The 12,718-nt window shown below is 37.0% G+C and overlaps 1 protein-coding gene across 10 annotated transcripts in view; it reads right to left on the bottom strand.

Annotated features, from left to right (window-relative positions):
- The window catches only part of MYO9B (myosin IXB), a 118,626-nt gene extending 105,913 nt beyond the window's left edge, over window positions 1-12,713 (bottom strand). For 8 of the 10 annotated variants that reach the window (XM_031947978.1, XM_031947981.1, XM_031947979.1 and 5 more), the window contains exon 1: window positions 12,540-12,616. The gene's annotated coding sequence lies outside the window, so the exon portion shown is untranslated. Of the gene's footprint in view, window positions 1-12,539 lie in introns of all 10 variants that reach the window. The other 2 variants (XM_031947983.1, XM_031947985.1) reach the window with 1 other exon arrangement.
- Between the last annotated feature and the right edge of the window lie 5 nt (window positions 12,714-12,718).

The raw sequence follows: 12,718 nt of genomic DNA, 5'->3' as shown, positions 1-12,718 counted from the left end.
TTTGTCTAGGACTCAAGTTTTCTCATCTGTAAAACAAAAATTCTGGACTAGATGGCTATGTTGGTCCTGTTCAGCTCTACATCAATGATTCTTTGTACTCATAAGAGTGACACCCATAAAATGTACTACAACAATGGCAACTATACATTGCTTTTCTGAATTTTTTCTTTCAATTCAAAGACAAAGATCATTGCTTTTATTTTTCTAAAGAAATACATTTATTTATTTTAAAAATTTTAATAGCTTTTTATTTACAAGTTATATGCATGGCTAATTTTACATCATTGACAATTGCCAAACCTTTTGTTCCAATTTTTCCCCTCCTTCCCCCTATCCCCTCCCCTAGATGGCAGGATGACCAATACATATTAAATATATTGGAGTATAAATTAAATACAAAATAAGTATACATGTCTAAACCATTATTTTGCTGTACAAAAAGAATCAGAGTCCGAAATATTGTACAGTTAGCCTGTGAAGGAAATAAAAAATGCAGGCGGGCACAAATATAAGGATTGGGAATTCGATGTAATGGTTCTTAGTTATCTCCCAGAGTTTAAAGATATATATTTATTTAAAACTAGAGCTGAAGATAATCCATAGGGGCTTGGATATAACAAAATAAAATCCATTTCTTATCATTTTAGTTCGTAGGGGCCTCTCATTCTTTGCAACCACAGGCCTTTTTCATTAGGTCTCTTTCTAACCAAGACAGAGACTTGGAAGTCAACCAAAATATGATCATTTGCCTGATCCCAAATCTCTGTCACATGTGGACATAAAACTATAACACAGAAGTACTACGAGAACCCCAAACCTGCTCAGAATTAAGGCAACGACCCCCAACATCTATATCTGATTTCTTAAGAAAGCACTCTATAAAGGTATAGTAATCAAAAGGAAAAACAAGTGACAGGTTTGGAGGGGTAGAGTGGAGGAGAAAGAAGACAAGTTAGCTTCTGTACAAATCTGAAAAAGTACACTTAATTAAGTCTAATTAGCAATACAAATGACAAGACACAAAGTACTGTATAATATGACATAAATGCCAAAGAGCAATAGCAGTTAAGTGCCAGATAGGAAGTTAATCTAAATTTGGGAATAAAATAGACATTGCACTTTGATGAAATAATTAACTTAAAAAAATTTTTTTGTCACTAAACTATTAAAACAACATCAAAATCCCAACTTTTTCTCATTTTTATTCTTCTCTCCCTTTCCTTAACAATATGTACTTGAACAAATCAACAGAAAGCAAAGCAAGTCACCCAAACTGATAGAATCAGTCTGCCAAGTGGGAACTATCTAAAGATGATCTGTTGTTCATGCTTCACTAAGTGGAAGGCAAATTATAAGTACTTAGAATATTGTATAATTCACTAATCAATTACAGACCATTGAGAAAGAGGAGTCTATGGAAAGCAAAATTATCCTGTATTACAATATCCTTGGAGTTATTTAGTAATTCAGAGTAAAAGTATCAGTCCCTGTTCTTACAGAAAGGGAAAAATTTGGGGGGGGATGGCTGACCTGAATTTTATAAACAGCTGATCATATAAACATAAACATTGGAAGAAGAATAAAATTTTTAGGAGATAAAATTTTTTGAACAAAACCTTCAATTAATATGTTCCCAAAGCACAGTAAAAGCTTATAAAACTGAGAATCAACACTACGTATGCTAGGAGAACTATTGGGTTTTACTGGAAAATAAGTCAAATAGTGCTCCAATCAGTGGAGAGTAACTATTTGGTTTATATAAGACCATAATTGGAAGCCACATATTTGTCCAATGAAATCATACTACATCTAAAAAGAGAAGTCTAGGGCTTTACCAAAAATCTTTCAGGAAGAACAATTTATATTTAAGCTCATTCCTATTTTCATGCAAATTTCCTCTAATTTACATGGCCAAAAATTTAAAAACTTGGTAATATAAAGGACATCTTAAGTATTTACCTATTTCTTTTGTAAAATAATAAGCTAGGACTATATAATCTCTAACACATCTTCAGTTTCAAAATTATATGATTAACAATACCATTAATCATATGAGAGTCACAATTGGAACAGAAAATATGTGGTCTGCCACAAAAAAGTTTGCCCCTCATATACTTGAAAATATTGCCCATTAATAGAAATGGTGAGAAGAGAAGTCTACTAAAACTTTTAAGACTTCTTCATAAGATAAGTGAGACTGGCAAAAGTGGTGTCTCTAGCTAATCTAATAATTTACATGCCATCTGAAAAAGATTTTTATAAGTCCCTGTGGCCAACTAATCCAACCCATATGCAAACAAATTTCCACAATAGCATAACCAATAAGTGGTCAGTCTCCTTGAAGACCTTCAGAGATGGGGAATAATCCAAATTTTTAAGGCAACCCACTTCACTTTTGGCTGGTTCTCTATGTATAAATTGAAGATTTTACCTATACAACCTGGTTTGTACTTGTTCCTTATACAAATCTTAATCCATACTTTTCACAGGAAAAAAAAATCTTACACTTTCCTACGTCCATAGATTTTACTACACAAAATCAAACTCTGATAATATTTGGAAAAGACTTTAGTAGACAACTGACACATGAAAGAAATCTTCACTATAACACAGCCAACTAAACTTTGCTTAGATTTTCTAGCCTCTGTGCTTACACATAATCATTTAATAAATGTTGATGGACTAAGTCATGCTCATCTAGAATGCCCTAACCATATGTTCTCCCATCATTTCCTTCTCATGCTCACAATACCCCAACCATCCCAACTGCAAGCACTCTCAATTCCTTCTATAACAACTAGCTCTAGCAAACTCAAACAGAAAACGGGGCCAATAAACCATATATAAGAATTCCTGTGGATCACATATTTAATTTTTCTGGCACATAGCAGGTACTTTAAAAATACTTGTTCCATTCCCCTTTTCTTCAAAAATATTTTGTTGATAAAATTTCTTACTTTAAGAATTGAGGAAAAAACAAGAAAGCTATGCTTTATAATCGTTAGTAGGGAAATAAAGATTTGAACCTTATTATCTATCACATTCAGTAGCAAGGATTTTACTGGCTTTTTACTCTACTTTTAAGTACAAGTTGAAATTAACTCATTGGGAAATGAAGAAATAAATGGCCTGGGAGGTTCTGAGAGGAGTTCTTCACTCTATCCTGCAGTCCTCCAATCAGAGGGAGCAGAAAATAGTGAGGATACTGATGAGGTGTGAGTACAAAAGCTGGTGCCAATTCACAGGATAAATCTCTTGGTGAAGAGGTTTCCTGGGAGCATGATCATGGTAACTCGGTCCAAGGAAGGCAGGTGGGAGTTGGGGGGGGGGGGAGAGGGAAACGATGCCCACCATGATGATGTTTTCAGGAAACTTCATCAAAAATTGACTATTACATTGATAATTACTTCTGATATTCTGGCACCCTACACTATTAACATTCTACAAATTTGTTTACAAAGAAAGTTGCTACTATAAAAGCAATGGAAGTGAATTGTTGAACATAAATTGTTCTTATAATAGCAATAATCAGTTGCTTCAAAACTTGCTAGATTACTAGTAAAGGGATAAAATTAATTTTAAAATAATAATGGGAGAAAACACAATCAAAATCTGTTTTTTAATCTGTTAAATTTTTATTTGTAACAATGAGCACACTGCAAAATGTTTGTGGCAGTCCTTTTTGTAGTGGCTAGAAACTGGAAAATGAATGGATGCCCATCAATTGGAAAATGGTTGGGTAAATTGTGGTATATGAATGTTATGGAATATTATTGTTTTGTAAGAAATGACCAGCGGGATGAATACAGAGAGGCTTGGAGAGACTTACATGGAACTGATGCCGAGTGAAATGAGCAGAACCAGTAGATCATTATTCACTTCAACAACAATACTGTATGAGGATGTATTCTGATGGAAGTGGATATTTTCAACAAAGAGAAGATCTAATTCAGTTCCAATTGATCAAAGATGGACAGAATCAGCTACACCCAGAGAAGGAACACTGGGAAATGAGTGTGAACTGTTTGCATTTTTGTTTTTCTTCTCAGGTTATCTCTACCTTCTGAATCCAATTCTTCCTGTGCAACAAGAGAACTATTATGTTCTGCACACATATATTGTATCTAGGATATACTATAATATGTTTAACATGTATAAGACTGCCTGCCATCTAGGGGAAGGGGTGGAGGGAGGGAAGGGAAAAGTCGGAACAGAAGTGCAAGGGATAACATAAAAAATTACCCATGAATATGTACTGTTAATAAAAAGTTATTAAAAAAAAAACCCAAAACAATGAGCATAATGGTAGGTACATATGAGTCTTTAGAAGAGGACTTTAGATAAAGAGGATTTAGATAAAAGACAGTAGGGGATTTTCTTTTTTCTTTTTTTTTTTAAATTTATTTAATAGCCTTTTATTTACAGGATATATGCATGGGTAACTTTACAGCATTAACAATTGCCAAACCTCTTGTTCCAATTTTTTACCTCTTACCCCCCCACCCCCTCCCCCAGATGACAGGATGACCAGTAGATGTTAAATACATTAAAATATAAATTAGATACACAATAAGTATACATGACCAAAACGTTATTTTGCTGTACAAAAAGAATCAGACTCTGAAATATTGTACAATTAGCTTGTGAAGGAAATCAAAAATGCAGGTGGGCATAAATATAGGGATTGGGAATTCAATGTAATGGTTTTTAGTCATCTCCCAGAGTTCTTTCTCTGGGCGTAGCTGGTTCAGTTCATTACTGCTCCACTGGAAATGATTTGGTTGATCTCGTTGCTGAGGATGGCCAGGTCCATCAGAACTGGTCATCATATAGTATTGCTGTTGACGTATATAATGATCTCCTGGACCTGCTCATTTCACTCAGCATCAGTTCGTGTAAGTCTCTCCAGGCCTTTCTGAAATCATCCTATTGGTCATTTCTTACAGAACAGTAATATTCCATAATATTCATATACCACAATTTATTCAGCCATTCTCCAACTGATGGATATCCATTCAGTTTCCAATTTCTAGTCACTACAAAAAGGGCTGCCACAAACATTCGTGCACATACAGATCCCTTTCCCTTCTTTATAATCTCTTTGGGATATAATCCCAGTAGTAACACTGCTGGATCAAAGGGTATGCACAGTTTGATAACTTTTTTGAGCATAGTTCCAAACTATTCTCCAAAATGGTTGGATTCGTTCACAACTCCACCAACAATGCATCAATGTCCCAGTTTTCCCACATCCCCTCCAACAATCATCATTATTTTTTCCTGTCATCTTAGCCAATCTGACAGGTGTGTAGTGGTATCTTAGAGTTGTCTTAATTTGCATTTCTCTGATTAGTAATGACTTGGAGCATCTTTTCATATGACTAGAAATAGTTTCAATTTCTTCATCTGAGAATTGTCTGTTCATATCCTTTGACCATTTTTCAATTGGAGAATGGCTTGATTTTTTATAAATTAGAATTAATTCTCTATATATTTTGGAAATGAGGCCTTTATCAGAACCTTTGACTGTAAAAATATTTTCCCAGTTTATTGCTTCCCTTCTAATCTTGTCTGCATTAGTTTTGTTTGTACAAAAACTTTTCAGTTTGGTATAATCGAAATTTTCTATTTTGTGATCAGTAATGCTCTCTAGTTCTTCTTTGGTCATAAAGACCTTCCCCTTCCACAGGTCTGAGAGGTAAACTATCCTGTGTTCTTCTAATTTATTAATAATTTCATTCTTTATGCCTAGGTCATGAACCCATTTTGACCTTATCTTGATGTACGGTGTTAAGTATGGATCAATGCCTAATTTCTGCCATATTAGTTTCCAATTTTCCCAGCAATTTTTATCAAACAGTAAGTTCTTATCAGTAGGGGATTTTCTAATAGGTTCAAAAGCCTACTATTGCAAGTATCTTAATAATAACTACTATTGATATAGCATCTACTATAATTATTTATCTCATATGATCCTCACTGCAAGGTAAAGGTCCTACAGGGGTTCTACACTGCTTCACATCAAAATATCTTAGATTGGCTTCAACTCTCCCTAGCTATTGATGCTATCCTCAAATACCTTTTTACTACCCAAACTGTTAAAAACAAAAACAAACACCCTCACTAAATGTTACTATTCCCTAAGACCTGTGCCTTTGTACACCTCCCTCCCCCATTATAAGTCTCTCTTTTAACAATATGTAGTAAAGCAAAATAGTAACACTGGTAATATCTGAAAATGTATGCCTCATTCCACACCTACAGTCCACCACCTTTTCCAGAGAGGCAAGAGGCATGTTTCACCGTGAATCATCATAACTCACTGTGGGTCACTCCACTGATCAGAAGTCTGAAGTCTTTCATTATTTATCTTTACATTATTTTAGCCATTGTATAAGTTTTCTCTTGTTTCTGCTTACTCCCCTCTGTATCAGTTTTTATATTCTTCCTAAATTCCCTATCTATATTCCCTAATCTATAGATTACCTTTCCTAATGGTCCCCTTTTCTCTAATCACAAGCATTACTGAATTCACAACCTCACTTCTCCTCACTGTATTATAATAGTCCTCTAATTGGTCTTTCTGCCTCTCTCCGATTTACACTCACCATAACTGCCAAAGGAATGTTCTTCAAACATAGCTCTTACCATGTTATTATCCTGATCAATTAATTCAAATGGATCCCAATTGCCTTGACAATCAAATATAAACTCTTTTGTATAATTAAATTTGTTCAAAATATACCGTTGTTCTTTAGCCTATCTTTCCAGACTTAATACGATTGACTCCTCTTCATGTACTTTGTGGCCAAGCCAGCTTGGTTTACTTGCTATCCACATGCAATAATTTCTTCCTCATACTTGTGCCTTTGCTGGCTATCCCCTGCTCAGAAATGCAATCCCTTTTCACTTCCACATTTCTGAATATCTAGCACCTTTCAAACTAGGGGTCAAGTGATATGACTTATTTGAAGGCTTTGTTGATACACCTATAATTGCAACTCTCTCATCCATGTTTGCTTGTATCTATTTTGTCCTGTCATCTAAATATGGATAGCCCTCAAAATCTCTGTTCTGTGCCCTTTTCACTCTTTATATTATTTTTCTTGGTCATTTCATCACCTCCAATTGATTGAATTATTTCTATGCAGATAACTATCCATCTATGAGCCCTAACTTTTTCAGCCTCAAATTTTCAAATGCTTTTTGGACATCTTAAACTGCATATTCCAAAGATATCAACATGTCCAAAACTGACCTCATTATCTTTGGCCACCAAATCCTTCCATTTTAAATTTGGGGTCCCATCATCTTCCATGACACACAGGCTTGAAAGTTAGTTGGCATTCTTGACTCCTTACTCTCATCTTCTGAGCCCTCCTCTATTCAAACAGTGGTTAAGTCCTGTCTATTTTACCTTCGAAGGAGGGCATCTGCTTTTTTCTGACACTGCCACCACCTTGGTAATAGTGGGCACACTTAGACTACTTCAACAGTCTGCTAATTGATCTTCCTGTAACAAGACTCTTTGCACCTCAAGCCTTCATGCATTCACCTGTCAAAGTTTCCTACCCCTAAACTATTCAATAAATCTCAGTGATTCTCTACCACATCCAGAATCAAGTATGAAATCTTCTGCTTGGCTTTTAAATCCTTTTAAAATTCTGCCCTTTTCTACCTTTCTAATCTTCTTATATGTTAGTCCTTCCATGTCCTCTTTTAGGATGAGGCTTAGATTTATTTTCATTTTAAAACTGCTGATGAGGAAACTTAAAAACTTAAGTAATGATAAAAAGTGCTAAGAACTAGAGGTATGCATCTTCAGAACTTTTTGCTTAATTTGATTAATATTAGTTTTCAGAAACCAGGCTGAGAAGTGTTGTTTCTTATCCCCAAATTATTTTGTAACCTAAAAGATTTCACATGTAAAATAATTTTTATGTTTAAAAAAATTTAATGAAATATGTTAATTTGCCACACTCATAAAATCAGGTCTATAGCTCTTGCTATAATATGCAAAGTCTACTGCAGATTTTTAAGTACAAAAAGAGATCATATATCAATATTCAAAATTAGTCTCAAAAATCTAAAACTGTTGCATAATACCATGTAAAAGTTATAAATTAAATGACTAATTATAAGTAAGCAAACCATTCTTGCAAACTTCCTTTAAAATATAAAAACAATTACTATCTAGTTTAAATTCTATCATCCCATGAACCAAAAAAAAAAAAAAAAAAAAAAAAAAAAAAAAGCTGGGCAGAAAGTTGGAATATAACTGAGTCATAACAAACTAATTTTTTTAACACGTCATTTTAACCAACAGGTCTAGTTCTTGAATCACTATGTATATCATAAAACTCTGTCTGAATAGTCTCAAATAGGATATGAGTAAAACAAAATTCATCAGTTACTTAAAAAAAAATTGTCTAAATTACTGAGGTCATTTACATGCCAAAATAAAAATAAGAAAGGAAATAAGATGCCTTCAATTATGGTTCAAAGCTGTTTCTGGAAAGCTGTGGGCTGCCTAATTTGAGTGACACACATTACAACCAAGTAAGGCCTCAGACAAAGCTCTTTGTGAAATCTATTCAGCATTCTCAGACAGAAGAGTAGGGCTTTTCTTGGTATGGCTAAGAAGCTGACTGTAGAAGCTCAATCAATGTTCATCACTGTGAGAACGGGCTGCCTGGTACAGACAGATTTGAAAATGTTTGCATATTGATTATCACTGCCTTTATAAAGATGGAAAGAAATAAATGGGAAGGCAGACCAAACATGTTTTAATTACAGGATGACAGACCTAGAAAAGTAAAAAGGACCTTAAAAATGATCTCTTTTGTAAGAGGAAAATCTTGAATGTATTGTTTTTCAATATCAAGGTCAAGTACAATATTGCTCCTTATTGAAAGCAGATTTAAGAAATGAGAAGCAGGGCCAAGAAATTGTAAGAATAAAATTAAACATAAGAATTGGAGTACTCTTGAATATCTGGAGTCAAAGAAAAAAATGTAACAATTAATCTTTGCCTTCAAAAAATAAAATAAAACACTACAATATAATGTGATAATGATTTTAATACCAAGTCTTTTAGAGAAAAAAAAAACTGGAGAAATCCTAATTTTAGAAGGAAGGAAACAACTGAACTCACCACATGGTTCTTTTCAAAGTAGTTTTATCAAATAGCCGTATCAGTTTTAAAACAAAATTAAAATGTTGCTTAAAATTTCATCAAATTAAAAAATGCAGGTTGTGCTTATTTTGCAAATTAGCTATATTAATTTTTCTTCATTGTTTGAGCTTTATTTGCACTTAAAAATGAGTATTACCTAAAATAGCTCCCTAACAACAATCAAGTGTAAATTCCTTCTTGGCATATACAATTTCACATCATGATCCCTTTCTACCCTTTCAATCTTTTTACTCCCTGCCACATACTCTTCCATCCACATATTCTAGAATATATGGTAGTGTAGTGTAGAATACCACTAGAATGAATATGTGGTACTAGAATAGTACTAGAACCTACTATTTTGCTTCTCTATTTCCATTCTATACGCATTTGCATTAGGTGATCCTCAGATCTGTACTCCCTCATTATCTTTACCCAGAATCTGCTTTATTTCAAGATTCCATTTCTCCCTAGAAACAGCCTCCTATTCATTTTGTATAAATTACATATGTGTATAAAATAGTCCCTACTGCCTTGAAGGAGCTTGAAATCTCCCTTATGGATGGAGAAAAAAGGCAAAAAGCTTGATACAACCCAAATATATGTTAGAAAAATTTTTCAGAGAAAGGCAACAGCATTGGGGACTGGAAAAGGCTTCTTGCAGAAAGTGGGATTTTGGTTGAGGAGGAAGTAAGGAATTCCAAGATTTTTTGTTTTCACATCCATTATATCCTGAACCCCAAGTCTGGCACAAAATAAATGCTTATTGACTACTTAGAAGTAATAGCAGAAGTGATGGAAAGTCTACTAGATCTAGGTTTGACTCCTACCTTAAAAACTTATTAAATGTGTAACCATGAGAAAGATAGCAAAACTCTCCTAGACTCATTTTTTAAGGTGTAAAATGGGGATAATAATATTTACAAAAACCTATCTCATACATTTGTTGTGAGGACAGTTCTTTGCAAACTTTAAAACACTATATAAATATAAGTATAGAAACAAGATTCTAAAGCAAAATCAAAGAACAGAAAACAAAATCCAAATTTTCTGATGCCAATATGAACTGCTACAGTCATAAAAGCCAAATAAAAGCTTTCAATATTCCCTCTCAGTTTTATTTATAAAATTAGAATCCCTTAACTTTTCTCCCAAAATCAAAGGTAAAAAATCTGTAGAAGCAAGTGGATAAAGTTCACTAAATAAAGCCTACTAGATGAAGCTAAAAAAGAACCTCTCCCTCCCAAAATGACCATGTCAAATTAACATAAGAGAAAACAGAAGAAATGAAGAATTAATCTCAATCAACCAATTTAAGAGTTAAAAAGAACCTCAGAGGATATGTAATCTAACTTGCATCAGCAGTGGAAGCTCTCCTACATCTAACCCATCAAGTGTTCTAGTGAGAGGGTAATCCATTACCTTCCAAGGTATGCTTTTCCATTTTTGGATAGCCCTAAATGAAAGAGATTTTTTCCCCTCCTTAAATGAAACCTAAATCAAAAACTTTTAAGAATGCTCTCCTGTATCCCCATAAAATCTTTTCTCTAGGTTAAAAATCTTCCCATGTCTCTGGTCCTCTCATCATCCTGGCTGTCCTTTTTTTAATCAGTATCAATGTGGCACAAAGAATTTAATAAAATACTCCAGATGCGGCCTGATGTGAGCAGAGTAGAATAGGCCTACTACATTCCCAGGCCTGGACACTACAACTATGACACTGTGCAATCCAAATTATTCTTTTTTGGCTGCCATGTCACACTGTTGACTCAAACTTAGCATGCAATCTTCTAAAACTCCCAAATATTTTTTTCACAGCTTTCATCTAACCATGACTTCCTTATACTAGACTTGTTGCGAAGTTGAGTTTTTAAAGTGTAGGGTTTTATTTGCCTTTATTAGATTTGGTCCATTGTTCCAGGATCTTGGATTTGTTTTTTTTTTTTTTTAAGATTTTGAACAATCTCTACAAAGAATCTATTTTAAAATTGCTATGGGCACACATCATCTTAGTCATGGAGAGAAGCAATTCATTGCATGACAAAAAAACCAGACTAGCTATAACCGGAAAGAACATCTAGCAGTCGAGCGGAGTCAATTCCTTTTTTTACCCAAACTCTATGACAGTATGTTGAAGGCACTCTGGTACTATTTCGAAGGCACCTGTACTCACAACATTTGGGTCACTACTTAGAAACGAAGCTGAGATAGAAAGTACCAGCCCTTTACTTAGTAGGGCATATTTACTGAGAGCAGTCTGGATTGGGAAAAAGTGAATGGAAAGTGGCTGCCAAGTGTGCTTCAGTATAGGTTGAAGAGGACTGACCTCATCCAGGGTTGGGAGGTAGCCCGAATGACAGATTTCCTGTGACTCCAGGCCACTGGCTCAATTATACTGATTTAAAGACAAAGCTTTCAGACAGCCACAACACTCTCACAGCCTCCCATCCCCTTTCACCAGTAAAATAAGTTTCCAGCAAAGGAAAAGATTCGACACCCACCAGACAGTATTTTGACCCTCCCCCGCCCCCCCTCAGTGAACACATCCCGCCAAAACTGAGGTCCTCCCCCCCCCCCCCCAGCCCTGGAACCCTAGGAAAATCAGAGACACTGACTTGTGTCCTGGGGCGAGAGATTCGGCGGCTATTAATCTCCAGCCGTGTGCGCCAGGACTGGTGCTGCTTTGGGGATACAAAGACAAAAACCAGTCCCTGGCCTTTCTCCCCAAACTCTGAATGTCGTTTTCTTAACTTCCCTCACTCTCAACCTCGACTCCCGTATGATAGCTCCCCAACTGTGCCTCGGAGGGAAGGAGTAATCTTTCTTTCCCCCTCAGGTCCCTTCCACATTTCGCGGTAGAACTATTCGCTCCCCTCCTCACGTCCCATCCCAAGCCTTTCAAAAGGCCCCCTTCAGAGGCACCCCCAGATCATTTGCAGACTTTTTGGGTCTTTTTCGGAGCGCCCGCCACCTTCGTACCTCTCTGAGGGCCCCCTCCCTCCCGATTCTTCCCTTTCCCCTCCCCCACCTGCTCAGCCCTCCCCTCGCCCCCGCTCCTCCTCATCCCTTTCCGTGCTCCCCCCGGCCCTCACATCCCTGCCACCCGCTCCTCTGCACTCCCTCCATTCAGCCCAGCCCGAGTCCCGCCCGTTCCTCCTCAGCGTCCCTGCTTTCCCATCCCCGCCGCCCCCTCCCCTCCTCCACACTGGGCCCGGGCCTCAGGCTTCCCCCGCAGCCCCCCCCGGGCTCGCAGCTCCCCCCGGGCTCTCAGCCCCGGCTCAAGCCCGCGCGCCGCCGCCCCCGCCCCGCGGCCGCGACCCCTCTCCGCAGTGTCGGAGAAGCGCGTTGTCAGGGGCAGACTCACCTCAGCGGCGGCCAAACCGGAGCGGGATGCGAACGGTAACAGCCGCGACGGCGGCGGGGCCAGCAGCAGCAGCAGCAGCAGCGGCGGGAGCCTGTCCCCCCGCCATCCCCTGGTCCGCCTGCCCGCCCCCCAGAGGCTCGGGCTCCTCCCGGCCGCTGAGCTCGTAGCCCCCGCTCAGA

This window comes from Sarcophilus harrisii, chromosome 1, assembly GCF_902635505.1.
Source record: "Sarcophilus harrisii chromosome 1, mSarHar1.11, whole genome shotgun sequence".
In the NCBI taxonomy this organism is placed as follows: domain Eukaryota; kingdom Metazoa; phylum Chordata; class Mammalia; order Dasyuromorphia; family Dasyuridae; genus Sarcophilus; species Sarcophilus harrisii.
Note: the sequence above shows the minus strand (reverse complement) of the source record. Positions and strands in the feature narration are given on the sequence as shown.